The sequence below is a fragment of the Crocuta crocuta genome, unplaced genomic scaffold, assembly GCF_008692635.1.
Source record: "Crocuta crocuta isolate KB4526 unplaced genomic scaffold, BGI_CrCroc_1.0 scaffold131, whole genome shotgun sequence".
Lineage (NCBI taxonomy): Eukaryota > Metazoa > Chordata > Mammalia > Carnivora > Hyaenidae > Crocuta > Crocuta crocuta.
The window spans coordinates 12218602-12234600 of NW_027528977.1; the positions used below are offsets into that span (position 1 = coordinate 12218602).

General features: G+C 39.2%; 1 protein-coding gene across 3 annotated transcripts in view; it reads right to left on the bottom strand.

Moving 5' to 3' along the window:
- Positions 1-15999, bottom strand: part of CPEB4 (cytoplasmic polyadenylation element binding protein 4) — a 64412-nt gene that overhangs the window by 27412 nt on the left and 21001 nt on the right. The window lies entirely within an intron of this gene.

Consider the following 15999-nt stretch of genomic DNA (forward strand, 5'->3'; position numbering starts at 1 on the left):
GAAAATATCAAAGCGCATAGCACAATGTCCAGAGTACAATAGGTACTCAACAAATGCTGGGTTGCTTTACTTCTCATTTTGAGGGGATTCAAAATCTAGTTGTGAACCTAAAATGGACCCCCAAGATGTCCATCAAAAGAGCATCTGTGTTGGTACTAAAATTTTTGGAAGACATATCATCCCAAATTGGTAGCCACAAATAAAGCAGTGGGATCCCTCCATGTGTGAGGAATTACATTTCTGTTTCAGAAGAGCTTCTAAATATTAAGTTGGGGCATCTACACAACAGTACCACGTATTACTTCTGGGTACATACCGTATGCCTAGTTCTATGCTGTAAGTTATAAACATCATCAGGGCAATATTTTTCAGTCTATATTCTACATGCCCACCTGTACCCGCATGGTGGGAAACCCTCTACAAGTCTTGCTCATCTAAAGAATGAATAGGAGAACGTGACTGTTAATTACCTACCACAGTCAGCACTTTGTAAATCGGGGAGTAGTGTGAGAATTTAAAACGGACTCCTAATTAGAGACATTTCATTAGGAAGAAGCTGACTAGACTCTAATCCCACAGAATCACAGCAGACTCTCCAAAGCTGTGGAAATGTGGGTAAGCAGAGGTTCTCCCATGCCTTAAGGCTGAGGCAAGCCTTCCAAGATACCAGGAGGCTCTATCGAGCTCCAGGGAACACTACGGGACACAGAGCTAGTATGTGGTCCTATCCATCCACCAGCCATACATTGATAACTCCTTAGAAAGGAACTTTAGGCCTCAACTATCCTTCAATTTTTCAAATTCTGCTTCTTCGAAATAGTCTCCAAAGAAATGACCTCACGCCATTTAAAAAGAAAATTGTACTCTCTTGCTAACAGCTTTAATTAACCCATATCCAAAACTTGGGAGCCTAATATGAAACAGAATCTGAACTTCATAATTTTCCTATACTTTAAGACCAAATACAAGGATTGTTATTATTAAGCTGTTAGTTACTTCACTTAAATTTCAGTTTGTTCCTATTCTGAGTGAAGGTAGGGATACAAACAGGAAGGGAGGAGGTAAAAGTTAATTTTGATATTTCAATTTCTTCCTGAAAGTTGGCTCAATTATTTAATGCTAATATACACAGCCACGTATCCAAGTCCAGCAAATTCCAGCTAACCTTCTTTTAACTAGAAGCCTGGATCATATGATCTGTCACAAGCATTTTTTTTTTTTTTAAAGCCGAGCCTGGTGACGCTGGAAAAAGAACATGACCTTCACTGTTAAGTAAGTTAGGAGCGGGTGAGTAGTGTTTGTGAATCAGTTAACTCACAGTAGCAGCTGATTTTCTGTAATGGAACACATGTATAAATTTTATTGCTGTAAAAATCCTCTAGTAAATAAGCTAACAGAAGAACTATCAGACATACCATTTTCATTTACCAGAAAACATTTTTTAAGTTGATGTAAGTCAATACAGAAACAAAAGTACTTAACTCTATTAAAGGAAGTTAAGGGGAAATGTTTTACATCTAAGAAGATATTCTATTTTATTTATTTTTTTAATGCTAACATTCCAAATGAAACCAAAACTGTTCCATATGAACTAAATGTCTCTCATTTGATGCCAATCAACAATGAGAATCCAAAAGACAAATGACCAAACTGGCTGGCCTGGTTTAAACAAACCCCAGCTCCACCTTATCAGAGACTCACCTTTTGGGTATCTCTTTTAAGGAGAGAGAGATAAGAAGAAAATTTCAACTTGACAGGCACGAAAATGCCCGTTAACTCAGTTCTCACAGTTTGCCTCAACGCACAGCTCCTGAAGAGATCCCATCCTTTACCGCCAAGGTAGGTGACCTTAGATACTTTTCCTGCTCTTCAGACTTCTGAATGCAGTAATTCTACCCTTCAGCCAAGACAATAGGGCACTGAAGAATCATTGGCCAAGTTCATAGTTTAACTCTGAAAGTGATACTTGTTTTTAATTTTCTAACCTGGTCTTGTGATATGAGTTCTGTCAAGTTAGAATCAATTTTGGCCTCCAAGCAACAAATACGTTTTGTTAACCAATCAGTAATGTTTTCTCTGTTGATTTTAAAAATATAAGCGATGATAGTTTTAAAAGAAAACCTATTTTTAGAACTTCATAATGCTTCCCTAAATTGCCTGCCCCACCCTTCTGTAAATTCTTTCTACAGTTAAAATATCTAGGGTCATCCATTGATGACATCCATTATGGATAACACATATTACTTCCTTTCTGGAAATTTTCCACAAACTCTCATTTTAAGCGCCCTGGGACATTCAAGTCTTCCAGAAGCCTTTTCATTCTCCTTGTATACCCTTCATTTCTGCGCTCATATTCCCTCTGTTCTATGGATGCCAATTTATACAGGCATTTCTGTGTTTCTGTTCCACAGCTAGCTCACTGACAATCCCTTCTCTTGTCTGACAGTGTCCTCTTCCTTTGTTCCCAGGGGAAGGGATATTCCAAGTCTTTTTTTTTTTCCTCTTCGGATTCACCTTTTCCCAGGGCAACCGTCCCAAAAAGGCAACTCACTTTTTAGATTAACTCACTAAGTTTTATTTCTAACTATGTTGCAACAGCCAACCTTCTTAGGTAATCATCTTGGCTACTATTTTTTTTTTATCTCTTTATCATAATTGCCCCCTTTAAGAATTAGAGTTTCACCTTAGTACCTTGAGTTTCCTGTTTTGAGTACCAGGTAAGTAAGCATTCAATGAGTTCATTCCACTGAAATTACAATACCAGCATTTCACAAAGAATAAAGTGAAGTAGAATAAAAATAAATGAGCTATGTGAATATGAATATAACCCAGTGTTTGTGGGTCTTGTTTGTTTGGGTTTTTGATAACTCATCTATCTATAAATATAACCCAGGTTTTGGCACATTTAGAATTGAATTTCTCAAGGGAGAAAGAGAAACTGGGATTTCAGGCAAAGTGAACCTGGTGGATACAATTCAATCTCTGAAGGCTCTTAATATTGATTATGTTATAAATATATAGAAATACTGCCTGATTAGCAGTCCTAATCTTAAGGGACATTATGACAGAAAAATAGTAGTCCCTGGAGACCAGCTGTGGCATTTGGAGCCAGGAGCCTGGCATACATCATGCAGAAGGCAGAGACTATATTTGGTGATATGACTCAACCTAGCCAAATACAGGCAACTGATATAGTGTGAGACTCTGGGGAATGACACTACCAAATTCTACGGCTTGGAAAAGATCTGCACTCCAGCTAGCCAATTCCATGCCAGGCATTTGCAAGTTGGAGAACCAATATTTACCAACCAGAATAAGAACTGCTGGGGGGCAGAAGTCCCCAAAAGAACACTATGTACTCTCATACCAGACGAAAACTAAAGTTAACCTCATCAATGAGATCAAAGGAGGAAGGACTAGAAGGAAATACTCTAATCCATTAGAGTATATATGTATGTATCCGTTCAAATTAGAGGAATAGTTATTTTCTAAAGCTTAACCCAGATATTATTGCTACTGATGACTCCCCAGGAAATGAGATAATACATGCTATTTCATATATACAAACAGCACAAAATGTCAAATGTTCTACAGTGCTCTTAGATTTCATGCTACAACCTTCTTTTCCAGTCATGCCAGCACTGTGGCGATGTGTGTAGGCTAAGGAATGGTAATACGGGGTAATTGCAAGGTTGCCCAAAATATAGCCATGCCGTCCTATATAGAGTAATGAGTGATGGAAAATTCTAAGTTAATTTTTTTGATTGACTCACCCTAGAAAAACCCTGGACACTCCAAGGAAAAGAGAAGGGTTTTCAGTGGACGCCATTACAAATGTCTAACAGGAAAAGGATAAGTAGATAGGCTAAGGCCCTTTCTTTTTTTTTTAAATTTTTTAAATGTTTTTATTTATTTCTAGGAGAGAGAGAGAGAGACAGCGTGAGCAGGGGAGGGTCAGAGAGAGAGAGAGTCACAGACTGAAACAGGCTCCAGGCTCTGAGCTGGCAGTCAGCACAGAGCCCGATGCGGGGCTCAAACCCACGAACCGCGAGATCATGACCTAAGCGAAAGTCGGACGCTTAACCGACTAAGCCACCCAGGCGCCCCAGGCTAAGGCCCTTTCTAAGGCAGACTAAAGATTTATACACACAGCACCAACATACATATATAAACATACGTGTACACTTGTTGTCCAACTGGAGTGCTCCTCCTGCTGCCGCTCCTGCGAATTTTCTTTAGCTCACATTTAAGCAGGTCAAAGCTCTACTGCCACAAATAAGTTTTTAAATGGGGTGCCGCTCCACCTGCCTTTCTGCATCTGCTGTTTTTACCAACACTGCCTGAGACTTGCAGCAAGGTGGCGCTGTGGGGACCCAGACAACACGAAGCAAGGCTCAACAAATATACAATCAATTCCGTTTCCGAACCCCAAATTTATACTCATACGGATGCAGAACACATACCAGCATGAACTAGCAAAATGTGCTCAATATGTTCTATCACTTAATCATACCATTATTTTTACTAATGCATTCCGCTGACCTAAAAAATCATTCCCCAAATCAAAATCAGTACTTTCCTAATCTATTTGTGATCCAACCAGCCTCCAGTAGAGATGTCTCCGTGCAAAATCCCAAAGGAGGAACGGGCTGGGACTGACGTCAGCTGGAGAATCTTGCCCCTCGCCCATCCAAAGAGAGACATTTAAATCACACCTATACATTTCAGGCTAAACAAAACCCCTCTTTGAGAAAGACCTGGCTTTCACTTTAAAAGCCCGGGCTTATTAAAAATTCTTGACTGCTATTGCCTATCTCTCCAGGTTCATCCCTCCATGCTGCCACTTCCCTTCCCACATTAACTACTCCACACATTCAGAGCGACTGGCCCATTAACTTTTACTTCTGGGTTCCACCCTCCGCCTGGAATGCCCTCCTCTCTCTGCTCCCAGTGTCTCACCACTCAAGCCACCACCCTTTTGCTCAAATGGCTTCTAAGGCCTCGTATCCTATGGGAAGCCCTCTCTGGCTGCCCAAACCACTCACTGGCTCTCTGGTTCAGACAACCTCATGCACTCCATACAACACCCTGGACACTATATTTGACTTAACTATTTCTAACCTCTTTCTCTAAGGCAACAAAATCTTTAAGGACAAATTTTGGGGTCTTGCCTCCCAGAGCTTGGAGCAAAGATGCTCCATAAATAGCTGATGCAAATGAAGCAACACCATCAATTGGTGGTCTCTGCCACAGAGCACGCAGTGGAAAGGGTAGCGACAGCCCAATTGCATCTTGTGAGCTAGGTCACATTACTTAGCTTTTAGGAACCTAGGTAAAACAAGTATTTCCATTTACTTGGCAAGGCTGTTGTTGAGAAATCCACGACACGATTTTCATGGAATGCTCAGAAAAGTCCCCGGCACAGAACAGGTGCTCTGTTAACATTAAATCTTTTCCCCTCTGAGACTACAAGCCAGAGATAACCAATCGTCTTCCACTTATGAAAGAAAGGAAGGATCTGCTTTAGCCAAATAAAATCCAAACTGAAAACTTGGAGAAGGGAGTGGCCATCTGGGGGATTTTTCGGCTTCAGAGAAATGAGCGCTTGCTGGTGTTGTTGGTTACAAACGGATGGAATTCTTTGCAGGGGGGGGGCGGGGGGTGGATAAAATCAAACTCCTTACTTTTATATAATAGCCAGACTATCATAGTAGCAGAAGTATTTTGGGAAACGAAAACTGAAAATTCAACTGAAAAATGTTCCTCTTAAAAAAAAAACCCAAGGAGGTCTTCCTTTTGTACCGATGCCTCAAATTTTTTTCAATTGTGATAAGAGATTGTATTAGTGGCGAAACAGTAGCATTTATCCAGAAGATAAGGAAAGTCAATGGGTGAGTTTCCCTAGATTACAGAAGGTTTCATATACAAGAAGGATGGCTTTGACTGTAACTCAGGGCAGGTACAAAGTTGCAAGCTCCAATAAAAAGCATCTAAGAATTTCAGGCAGAAGGGGATGTCTGGACAGAAACTAGCTAAGAGCTGACCCAATTAAGGAATTCAAAAGATTTCCTACTGCCAGTAAACCAACAGCAAGCCAGCAAGCAGGAAGGCTATTTTTATCCCTGCCAGAGGCCTTCTGACTCTGGATGCTACATTTAGAGGACAGAGCAACAAGATAACTTGCCTTAAGAGGATGTTATGATACCAGTGATTAATAGCAATTTTTAAAGCTCAAAAAACTACGCAGAGTTTGTATCCAAATTTAAACGAACAAAAGCCAGTTTAAAAAAAAAAAAAAAGATAATATAGTGGAAAGAAAAGTGGAAAAACAGACCAACGGGTAGTAAAGTTTTCAGTAATCCAGAAAAAAAGGCAAGGCAGTCAATGAAAATTCTCCTACCTTGCCACAAGGTTGATGAAAAAAGGCACCTGTTACAAGAGGCGCATTTTAAAAGAACCAGTGAATAAACAAAGAAGGATAGATCTGGCCCCCAAGGTAAAAATGATTTTGAGAAATGGCTCTCTGTACTGACATGAACATAAAAGAGCAAGACAAACTTAGGAATCCCTAGGTGTCCTAAGCCAAGTTGCTGGCAAATGATTGAGAACTTTTTTAGAGAAGAGTGATACACCGCTCTTAAAATTGATGACTGAAGTCCAACCCCCAAAAGCAATCAGCAAAGTCATTAGTTAGCTTTCTGCATCCATACCTATCATCAACTCTAATCACTTATTTAATATAAAGTCTGATGACTTTATAGAACCTTAGGGAAGAATGTGCTTGAATTTCACACTGATGTAATTTCACCTTTTGTGATTTCTCAGAAGGCCCGGTTTCTATTTTCTCCTATCAATATTCAAGGCACTCAGGCTTCTTCTTACTTACTAGCCTTCAAAACTAAATAATGAACAAGCTATTATTCAAAGATACCTGCTAATTATTTGAAGGACAGGATGCATGAGGCCAGGAGTCTCTGTTTTTATTCCCTGGTATATCCCAAGAGCCCAAAAGGGTGCCTGGCATGTAGTTGACTCTTGGTATGGATTTGTTGTATGAATGGCCTCCCACGGCTTTAGACTTTATATCCAAAGTGGTTCACGGAGTGAAGATGAAGGTGGGGCAAGAGAGCAGTATATCTGAATCACTTGGAGAATCTGCACGCTTAAGTCTCATGATAAATCGGTGAATCAGAATCAGGGAAAAGAATAAGCCTGCTTGGAAAAGTTCCCTCAGCGGTTCTATTTTGACCTCTACCCTCAATAATGTAACCTTCAATAAGAAACCAGCAGATGTGAGATCTGAATCTTTTGGAGTAGATAATGATAAAATACAGATCTTCAGTTCTGTATCCAGTCTCCTAAGTAGAAATTAAGGAACTTGAATGCCTATTCTCTGTCAAAAGCATACTTTAAAAAAAAAAATGTTCAAGCTCTTTTTAGGTTTGTTTTCCTCTTAAATGCCACATAATAAACACCCAAGCTACGAAACCAGGAACCAGAAGCTGTGTGTTCCTATCTAGGTACCAGGTGAGTGATGAGTGACTTTACAGAAGCTGTTGTGTCTCTCTGAACTTCAATTTCTTCAACTGTAAAATGAAGGTCACACGTTTATATAAATCCCAGAAGGGGCACAGAGTAAAAGTCAGAGAAGTAGTATCAGAAATATGAGCCCTTTTACTTGGAACTGGTTGTTAACACTGCTCCCTGTACAGAATGTCCAGGTCTCTCTCGAAAAAGGAAACTGTAGACTGGCATCTAATGTGTCCTTCGATCTACTACTACTAGGTACGTAGAGTGTGCTCAAATATTTGTGGAACTGGAATATAAGCAGGAGCTCAAACGTAAGGTGCTTCCAAACCATGTGACTTAAAGAAGGCTGTCTCCCCCTCCTAACAAGGGCCACCATGCCACCCAACTCCAGGCTGTACACCTCTTGTCATAGGGCTCCCTGGTACCCTAGCACCGTGCCAGATGTAGTGTAAACAGCCACTCCTAGCCCTAACTCATAGGGCAAAAAGATGGCTTTAGATGTCAAAGACAAAGTTCCAAAACGCTATTTTGGTGGAGATAATAATCCAGGATAAGGCAAGTTGACCTCCTCGCTCCTCTATGCCTTCATCCTCACCATCTCCTCTATTAAATTCCTTCTTATGCTACATTCTTTTTGGTAATGGGGTACATCCTAATGGCAGTTTAAAAAAGAACCATTAAAGAAGATCTCTAGGGCAGTGTGTCATAACCTTGTTATAATTATTAAGACCTACTTTAATCAAAATATTTCAGAGAGCCCCCCCACCACACGAACTAATGTGACCCCCCAACCCCCACTCCATGACTACTGCCCAGTAAAACAACAAACAACCTTAGTAATAAAAGGCTACTATGAATTGAGTAACACTTTGAAATGTATTTTAATTACATTACATCAGCATCCATATGCTTTTGAAAGATAATCCTGTATATGTAAATGACGTATCTATCACCTAACTGGAATGCTCAGTCCTAATGGGTTCATAGGCCCCATCAAATAATTCCCATGGTTGAAGAGGCCCATGGTCCACAAATTGAGAACAAAAACATTCCATGAGGCCAAGTTTAAACAACTGCTTCCTAAACATAATATTTTTAGGCCTATCTCAAAAGGAAAAGATGCAGTCTAAAAACAAAGCCTTCATTCAGCTGACTACATTTATTTGATTCCTGGTATACCCTTTCTACAACTAATCAGTATTAAATAGTGCCACACCCAAACTCACATGAAATCCATATGCTACTTTTAGTCATCAAACAACAACAATCTTCAATGTTGTCGCTTAGGAAGACCATGTCAGAGAGACTTTATGGAATTGCTAACAGTAGTTTAAAGGTCATTATGTTCAATCCTTCCATTCCCAGATGAGGAAACTAAAATCTAGAGAGAAGCGATGGACCTAAGGCCGTATAACTGCTAATGGCAGAGCCAGGTTCAGGCACCATCCGAAATGCTTCCCTTTTCACTTCTCACAATTTGGAAAAAATCTGTTATAAGGTAACAACTACTGATCATTTACAGTAAAGGGATCGAGTGTCTCACTTAAATATCCTGTATTTAATTAACCATACCAGGCATTTATTATTTGGAATATTAGAGCCAGTAGAAGTTAGATGATTTTTTTTTAAGTTCTTTATACTTCAATTAATCATGACTGCTCTTCGGAATTAAGATTTGCACTTATTGTTGGTTTCTTGAGAATGAAAAAAGGGTCCTCTAATTGGTTGATTCCTCCTTCTCTTTCCCAATGTATAGCAACTGGCATCAGCCCAACTGGATTCCAAAGAGATTATGGAACTGCTTTCCCTGCAGAGTTCCACTAATGTTCTTAATTGACTGGTTACCAGGTAATACCCAGAATAAAACAAAGCCTTGCTTTTAGAACAGAGCGCACTGATGTGGGACTGAATTCAGAATCAGTCAATTAGACAAAATAGAAGCCCAGAGGCAGCCGGGCCGTCTCAATACCTGATTCAAGAAGTCGTAACTAGTTCAAAATCAGTTACAAAGTACTCCTTTTGCAAATTTTTACCGCTGAACAAATTCAGAGTTTTCCCTCTTTTCCATCTGGTTAACTTTAGTAGTGAGGATAGTGGTAATGTGAGGAGGAAAAATAAGGAGCTGTGGGATAGAGAAATTCCTCATACCAGGCGTATATAGGTGCTAAATGAATCACCTGCATACACTGTGTGGAAATTCCACACATATCAAGGAAGAAATAATTTTGTGGCACAATTGTGCAACTGCTCTGTCCTTCCTGTTACTGAACTGAATGCAAGGAGAATCTTGGATATTTTTATGACAGCTCTGAATCAGGGAGCTCTGCTTCCCTCCCTCAAAGTCAGCAAATAACATATTCAAGGATTATAAATAACAGGGTCAAGGGAAAGTCTTCACCTCTTTGAAGACTACTCCCTATTATATTACTCCATTATCAAGAGAGCTTTCATTATGCAGATATTAGTATTCAGGGCTGGTTTAGTACCTGTCACAAAATAAGAGAGCAAGGCACCTCTCTCCTTGTACAATATAGAAGGGGAAAACAAAAATACTAAGTGACACTATCAAAAGGTGCACGTATACTATTATTAATTTGGATGCAGAGCATAAACAAAATGGACCTCTATAAATATTCTGGACTTCCTTCTACTATTTTTCTAGAGTAGGAAGCTCCCTAATATTTAACACTGGCAAACTGTTGACAAAGTCTGAAGACATCACTGTTTAACTATCATTCTGATTTCAATTCTGAACAGAAAACAGTATTATTGCCTTGTCATACTGTCATACCTATACTTACTAACTTTTGCACAACACAAAAAGGGTAAAACATTACAGAAAAGCACTTGTTAATTTGCTACCTGACTGCTGCTTTTTTTTTCTAAGTTATTATTTTCTTGGTATTTCTAAGTGTTAACTGTCACGTGTAGTTGATTCCATCACCAGTCCCTGCTCTGAATGTATATCCAACAAAATTAAGTCACAACAGCCATCAAATATTTAATGCAATTGTGAGCCTTAACACACGTGAGCCTTAACACAATTGTAAAGGGGGGAAAAGTTACTAAGTTAAAAGCTTCTTTTAAAGAATGTTTAGGATCTTTAACCTTCTACAAAAAGTTCGCTCGCACCCAGCCACCCCCACCCCTCCCCTTTACCCTCACCTCTCATCCAGGTAAAATCAGAGTTTAACAATGTTTTAAGAGGACTCCTCAATTTTCATAGACTCAGAGTAAGATTCTCTGTGCTCCAGGTTCAGGATTAAGAGGATTGCTTAAGTCATTCTGAACCCACATCATGGATGACATAAGACAACTCCCCCTTTGTGACAACTGCTTATGTGATTTTCAGAACAAATAAAAACAAGGGTCCATATTCTATCACAGGTGTGTGGAGGGTAGAGGGCAAAGGATCTGCTTCCCAGGATATGTTATGTGAACAAATCAGGCAGAGGAGGGTCTGGACACACAGCACAGAGAGTGTTTAATATGGTCAGAAGCTGGTTTCGGTTCAGAGGCTAAAGGTCCAGTGCCCTGAGCACGTCAGAGTTCACACACATCACAGTTTGTTCTGCCAAGCCTCCCCTCCCCCTCTTCAAAGAGAAAAACAAAACCAAAAACAAGAGCGATCCCCAATCTGAAAAAGTGTAGCCACGCTGTTCGAAATCCACACCTTTGTAGGCTCTGCCTACACAGAGGAATCCAACAAATCCAGACCGGTAGTAAACCAGAAAACAGACAGCAGTCCAAAACTAAGAACGTACCCTGCCTCGGTGATGCAAAGGAAAGCGTGCCCCACTACTTTGTCCTCTCCTCGCTCACAAAAGAAGTTACCTCAACACAGAAGCCCAGGTCCCATCCTGCGGCACCCTAGAGCCCAGCAAAAGAGAAAGACTGTTTAGGATGTTCCATTTCTACAGTCATAAAAGGGAGGGTGCGAAAGGAGAGGAAATCACTTCATTTCATTCCTAAACAGCCCCACTTCAAGTTCACTGTGGCCGAGTTTAAGCTGCATTTTGGCGATGTACTTTACTCTACCACTCATGAAGCTTCTAGAAGGAAGGCCATTTTCTACCCTCTGGAGGCCTTTGCCACTCCCCTGCCATGCTGCTCTGAGTTACTTGGTATCATCCAAACAGAGCAAGAAAGAACCAACCGAGTTCAGGAAGGATCCAGCCGGGCTTTCAGAGCAGCTGCCTGATTGGGAGTCTGAATCTTCCAGACGGGTAATATTTACAGATCCCCCAATTCCCCAGGAGACGTCTGACACCAAGTAATAGTAACTTGCTTGGAAGGAGAAAGTTGATTAAGAATCACCAGCAAAAGTAGCTGCTTTGCACTATCCATTTCTTCTCTGTGATATTTTGTATCAGGCTCTGTTAAATCTCCCTTAAAAGAAAAGGTTCATTTTGTCCTCTACAAAAGGGACCGAGGCGTGGGGTGCAGAGCAGTGCAGCGTAGTCTTTTCTCAAATTGCCACAGGCAATCTGATTCAACTGGCACAGGGTTCAATACTACAGGAAATAATGCCCCCTCACTACCGTTTGAAATAAATCATTCCACCGTTACAGCGACGAAGCTTTGGTAGTCAGAGCTCCTTTTGTTTTTATAATTATATTCACTCCACAATTCAGTTTTATAACAACGAAATTAAATGTCCTATTTTCCGCAACCCTCATAAAAAGTTTTTGGAACTATCTCAAGTATGCATAAAGCCACTCTGCAATATATGTTCCAACACATCTGTATCAGTATGCAACATCTGCTCTTGAAATACAGAATTAGATGGCTGCAATTTGGGATATAGGCTTATCAAAAGAATTGTGTATCATAGGAAAATGTGAGGCTTCCTGGTTCTTCTTTATGGTATCTTTTTTTAAGACTAACTTTATCCTCCCCCTACTATAAAGAATTTAAATGATCCCAACGGTCATTCTCTTAAGTGACATAAAAAACTTATACAAAGTAAATGAAACAGGCTTTGTGTACTAAACTTTCAACAGAGTTTCATGATTTTCTTCTAGAGAGATCATTATAAATTCTTTTGCTTAGCAACAAAGAAATGAGGCACAGATGGAATTATCACTTGCCTACTCATTTAAGCGTTTGTTTCAAACAAATCCACAGCAATTAAAAATAGTGGGGGAAGGGTCCCCAAATTTAATGTGTAATAAAGAAAGAAAAACATACACCAAAAATATTTTAAAACGCAAGGTCAGGAGATCTTTGGCAATCAGGAATTAAATACATAGCATTTTTGGAGTAGATCCAGCTCTTAAAATAAATTCTTATTAAATGAATGCATGAAGCAAGTGTGGCAGTAATGTCTAACTGTATAACATACTCCCACTCCTTACTCTACATATGCAATAGATTTCTTGGGCACCAGGGGATATGGAAAAGACTGGCACTTGAAACGACTTGCATTTCTGAATGCTATCACTATTGCTTACACTCATATCAAGTATTTAAAATGCCTGAAACTCAGAGGGATTGGGTGAATACATTGAGTCCCTCTTCCAAAAACTGAAGATACATTCTCTAACAATATAGAGAGAAAGAGGTTCCAATTTCACAATATTCTGAGGAAAACTATCATATTCTGACTCATAATTTAGTTGATGAATATCTGAAGAACAACTATGCTGTTTTAACAATTTACAGATTGCCTTTATTCTCTCAATAACTTTGCTGTCTCATTTCGCTTTCTAGTGAAATGAAGCAAACTAGATACTAAGTTGCTCTCGTATACAGGATTTAAGATGCTCAACCACAATTATGAAACTGTGGATTGTTTTACTCCATCTGACATCTGATAATTTTCAAGTACTACCTCTCCCTCTTTATTCCAGTGCATCTCCCTCTGCTTCTGCTCCATAATGGCTACTTTTTGGTTTATATCTATACTCTTTTTATTCCCTTCCCAGACAGAAAAGGGGTGGGGGGGGGCGGGGAAGGGTCCTTAATTTCTTAATATTCAGAGGTCTTTCCTACGGTGTACTGACTATAATACCATTTCGTGAATCTTTATTTCACTGTGTCCAACCCATGCTTCAGAAGGCTGAAAACAGATGTACTCGCATGTGGTTTTAATGTATTTCATGCTGCTCCATTTCTAAACGGTAAGTACCAATTTCACAGGCAAAAGAAAAGACAAATAACAGTAAGATATAATATTCCCCGAATGATCAGCTGACCACCTACAACAGTAAAAATTCTTCTGTCCCGCTGAAGAAAATACTTGATAAGCCTTGATAATTCCGTAGCTAGGAGCAACCTGCCACCTGGGAGATCAAAACGCAAAATCCGTCTAGAGCTCATGCTCTTAGCTTACGAGACTGGGTGTGCAGTAAAGAAAATGAAATCAGTCTCTGGGGAAAGGGCTTCTATGCACTGTTACTGGCATTGGTTATAGACAATGCAATATACAATTTCGTGGGTAAAAATAACATACAAACATGCCGGCTGATCAGAGACAGGACATGGAGATAAGGTAGAGGGAGGACCCTTTTCCTCCAAGGAGCTAATCCTCTGTACATGAGAAAATGATAGTCACCTTAAAATTCTTAGAGAAACTATTTGAACTGTAGATAAAACTAACATAAGTTATGAAATGAAGGCCAGGCACTCCTTTTGCACATTTGTTAAAATGTTAAAAAAAATATATAAAAAGATGAAAGGTTTTAAACAAGCCAGTTGGAATCTAGAAGACATTCATAAAGAAACTCAACAGCTCTATTCTTAGACCTATTAAGCATTTTGTCTGTTGACTGCAAAATTAAATTTTAAACCACACTACATTGACGGAGATTTATTTTCCCTAAAGGAAAAGCAAAACTTAGTTTTCTGTTGGTTTTTTTTTAAATTTAAATGAATAATATAGCCATATCAATGAATAATATAGCCATATCAATCCATCCGACTTACAGGTCTTATATCAGCTTTAGGACTTATTATTTAAACACATTTCAACAAATCACGTTTCTATAAGGAACTGCAAATGAAGGATTAAATATAAATAAAGTCATTCATAATATATTTTATAAAATCACTATTCCTTTTAATGTTTATTTATTTTTGAGACAGAGAGAGACAGAGTGTGAGCAAGGGAGAGGCAGAGAGAGAGGGAGACACAGAATCTGAAACAGGCTCCAGGCTCTGAACTGTCAGCATAGAGCCTGATGCGGGGCTCGAACTTGGGAATGGCAAGATCATGACCTAGGCTGAAGTCGGACCCTCAACCGACTGAGCCAGCCAGGCGCCTCCAGAATGGCAATTTAAAGCCACATCTATCTGACTCCAAAACCAATGGGACTTTCTACACTGCCACACTTCCTTTTATACAAATCACTATTTTACAAAACTTTTGCAGGCTGATCAGATGTGATGTTTTCCGTCATCAGACTTAACTTTTCATTATCCCTACAGAATCAGCTTAAAGAAACTTAGGTGGGGTTAAAGTTGGTAAGAAAAAATTAAACAGGAATTACGGAATAAAAGCAGAACTTTACACAATGATTCAGCAAACGAGAATAAATAGAAATAAACCTGAGAGATATCCTGGCTATACCTGATAAATCAAGGAAATGCTACTGTCAGTCCGATTAGAATAATGTGTGCAAACTCTTATTTCTAGCCTAAGTACTAGTTAGGACTTGCTTCCTCCAAGCATCACAAAATAAACGGCTTATATCTGCTACTGTTTGGAAACTGTTGTTTCCTCTGAAATGTACTTACCATGAAATTAAATAAATAGAGTAAAAATATCATGAAATGAAAAGAAATAAGCACATATCATGAAAAATGAGTTCTAATTATTCATTATCCCTAGTATCAAGTACGTAAGAGGCTCTCCCCCAGCTCCCCAAAAAAGAAAGTTGCTGAAGGAATCAAATACATTAAGAATAAACAAATGTTTATTATTTAGCTACTTTTTCTGCACTTAGCTTTTAATTTTGAGATAACTGCAGATTCACAGCAAGTTGCAAAAACTAGTACAGAGAGATCCCATGTACCCTCTATCCAACATCCTCAAGTGACAACATCTCCCATAACTAATTGGTACACTCCCCTGACCATATTCAAATTTCTCCTTTAGCTTACACTTTTTAAGAGCGTGTCGTTTTTCTGGTGCTAGAAAGGGCCTTAGACTCTCCTCACTTTTCTGATAAGAAAACAGAAAGAAGTGACAAAGAGGCTGAAATACTACCCAAAGTCCGAGTGCTAAGAAATGGCAAAGATAAATTCTGAATGAGAGATCATCTTTCCTCAGAAACTGAGTGTGTATCCGGATTAGAGTCGCCCATCAGAATTCCATTGGGAATTCAGTGAAGATCTTCAAAAATATTATTATTTCAAAGTTATCTCAACAGCTGGATGCATACTTTTTTCGCATATTATTTTTCATCTCTCCAGACCTCAAAAAGCTCTCCTGAAAAAAATTTACCATTGGTCGTCTGTTGAAAAATA